The sequence below is a fragment of the Nuphar pumila genome, chromosome 2, assembly GCF_984573655.1.
Source record: "Nuphar pumila chromosome 2, dmNupPumi1.hap1.1, whole genome shotgun sequence".
Classification (NCBI taxonomy): domain Eukaryota; kingdom Viridiplantae; phylum Streptophyta; class Magnoliopsida; order Nymphaeales; family Nymphaeaceae; genus Nuphar; species Nuphar pumila.
The window spans coordinates 89,412,104-89,415,274 of record NC_143250.1 but is presented as its reverse complement, the minus strand read 5'-3'; the positions used below and the strand labels follow the sequence as shown (position 1 = coordinate 89,415,274).

The following is a 3,171-nucleotide window of genomic DNA, read 5'->3' as shown; positions in this document are numbered from 1 at the left end:
GGGTTTTGGGATCCCCGTTTTCCTCACCATGTGTGCAAGCTCAATCAAGCTCTTTATAGACTCAAAAAAGCCCCTCAGGTATAGTTCCAACATCTCAGGAATACTCTTTTGGCCAATGGTTTTATGGAATCATGAACACATGCTTCTCTCTTTATTTTGTGAAAACTGAATTTAACTGATTATATTTTGGTGTATGTTGCCTTTCAAAAAAAAAGCTCAACGCTATGCACTGCCTATTAGAACCCTTTTTTGTCTTTTCAACCAGTTAACAAGTCAACAGATGAAATGTTTAAAGATGGTGCAATCTCGTTAAGCGTTGCCATTGTTGGGAGTTTACCTATTGTCAATCCCAAACCTAAACAAAAAAGAAGATTGGTGCCAATGGCAATAGGTAAAAAACAGGGGTTATTGTCTTGTAAAACTAACTTCTTAAAGGCCTCATGTAATTGCGATAAGGATCCGTAATGATGATGATCATGATTATTATTATTGGAGCTATGTTCTGGTGACTGGTTATCATGTTCAGTCAATTTCAATATATTGCATTAAATTGTACACAAAACAAAAGATTTAGTAATTTTTCAATATGGCTTGAGACATTCTCAAAGGAGGTTTTCTTTCTCTTTTTTCCAATACCTGGTCAGCAAGGCAAAACATATTTGATGATTTGAAATGATCTTGAACACTCAAGCAGGCTGAGCTTCAGTAAACCTGCAAGCATGCAAAGTTAAGGATTGTGGTGCAACTATATTTCCAAAGGCATAATCATGCTCACACAGCACTGCTGCTAATTATTTCACTTAACTGTTCAAAGAATTCTTCTAGACCTAATGTTTCTAATTCTGGTTAATTTCTATGATTTAGATACTTGAGTCCTCAAAATGCAGCTCAAAGGCCTAGAACAAAGTTAACGATGAACTTAAATATTTTTCACATAGTATGCAATTTGTCGAGGCTATTATGAATGTTCAGCTGGTACAACAATTACATTGGAACTCCTGCTTCTTGCTCCTTCAACCTGACGAAAGCAAACAGCCCGAGACAGCACTTAGTTGAGGTTGCCTAACAGTTGAGGGCTCAGTACTTGAAATACATGCTTTTCAGTTTTCACCTTTTTCTAAAAGGCACTTTATTTTTTAGAATTTCATTTCTGAACTCTTATTTATTAGAAAACACGAACCTTAATAAGAATTCATGACAGTTATGGTGTTCACTATTGAAGGTATGGTTTTCCATCTGCCATAGTCTAGATCATGAAACTGTGTACGCTTCATTCAGGGATTTCTTTTGCTCACTATTTTGGTCCTAGAGAATTTTAACAGAAAAACGGTGGACTTGTGAAAAAATCAAACCTATAAAAGAATCTGAATTTCACCTGTTCAAATTGAGAAAGAAGTTCATAGACTACTGCACCAATGGAACCACACAGACATGAAATGTGACTTCAGGATCAAGAATTCAAGACTGCAGAGACAAACCACACTTGGAAGATCAGAAAGTCTTCATGTTTTGTGGAAGAGAGTTGCCTTTCAATTCAAGAGGGTGATAGAAACTGAACATTTGGGAGAAAACTCTAGCTCAAGTTCAGAAAATTACAAAGGCTACATTAATTCATGGTTCAGGGTTGTCTTTTTCAAAAATATTGTTTACCTCTCATATTGGACTATTGATTTGCTGACCTACTCTTGATACCAACTTTCTTATCTAATCGCAAAGTAGAGATTTTTGCTAATTACCATTCTTGGCAATGACATCCCAAATAAGGTTCTAATAACCATTCCGATTCCAGAATTTTCCAAAATTTTCACTAGTAGCGGTAATCATCCGGTGCTGTCGCAGTAGGAGGAAAAATGAAATTGTGTATTTCAAGGAGAGATCTTGGCTGCTATGACCCCTCATTGCCAAAGATACGTTTCACAGGAACGTTAATATACAATTGCAGCCACATGATGATTTACTGTCCTATTAGAAACTCATTTAAACTACCAACACACATCTGGAAACTCCTAGATATGGCGTACAATGGGAAGAAAGAATGTGATGATATAAAAACACAAAATGCATTTACGGAGCACTACATAAATAGATGCCGACCATGAAAAAATCAAATTTGGTATAAAGTCACACTCCTCGTATTCCTTAACTATATGGTGTTCACTCAATTGTGCACACATTCAGTTTGTTCCCAAACAAGTGTAACTGTATCAACTCAAGCAATCAAAAGCTTAAAAAGAAGAAATCCTAATTTCTTAACAAAGATGAAACAAATCAAAACCCTAATTCTAACATAGGCATGATAGACTATTTGAAAGGATTTAGTCCATGTCAAAATTCATCTCGACTTGATCAACAGTAACAAATCCAATTTGTAAAAGTGAAACCCTTCCAAATACCTAGATCGAACTATCGATCCCATAAATTGTGGAAGGCCAAACCTTACCGATGCAATCAAGCAGTCAGGACGACGGCGCCCCCTGCCTCCTTGATCTTATTCTCAGCCAGCTTGGAGACGAGCTTCGCCTTGACGACGATGGGCTGCAAGGGAGGGAGGTTTCCCTTGCCGAGGACCTTGAAGTAGCCGAGTTGGGTGACGTCGAGGAGGGGGACGTTCTCTGGCGACGCCTTCTCCTTGGCCTCCGGCGGGAGGAGCGACCACAGCTTGTCGATGTTGACGATGGGGCAGTGGAACTTGTTCCTCAGCTTGTGGAAGTAGCGCATCCCGACCTTGCCGAAGTAGCCGGGATGGTACTTGTCGAAGAGGATCCGGTGGTGGTGCAGACCTCCGGCGTTGCCGCGGCCGCCGGGGTGCTTCCGGTGCTTCCCGATCCGGCCGTGGCCGGCGCTGACGTGACCCCTCTTCTTCCGATTCTTCTTCAATCGTGTTGTCATTTTCTCCGAAGACGAGTTTTGGAGTTTTATGTTATGGGCACGACAAGCTTAGCCAGTGCCCAGGTCATTTTTGTGCTAGGTGCATTTTCTTGGGGTTACAAATAAAAAAATTAAAATCTCTATTTGAGAGTCAGAGATAGGAGGTAAGATTAGGGGTGGCAATTTCTGACACGACCCGCCAACCCGACCCGCCAACCCGCCTCTTAGGCGGGTTCGGGTTGGGCTTAAGCCAACCCGTTTAATAAACGGGTCGACCCGCGTAACCCGTTTATTAAACAGGTC

The 3,171-nt window shown here is 40.5% G+C and overlaps 1 pseudogene; it reads right to left on the bottom strand.

The window, feature by feature from the left end:
- Positions 1–2,301: 2,301 nt before the first annotated feature.
- On the bottom strand, positions 2,302–2,889 carry LOC149846020 (large ribosomal subunit protein uL15x pseudogene; annotated as a pseudogene).
- Between the last annotated feature and the right edge of the window lie 282 nt (positions 2,890–3,171).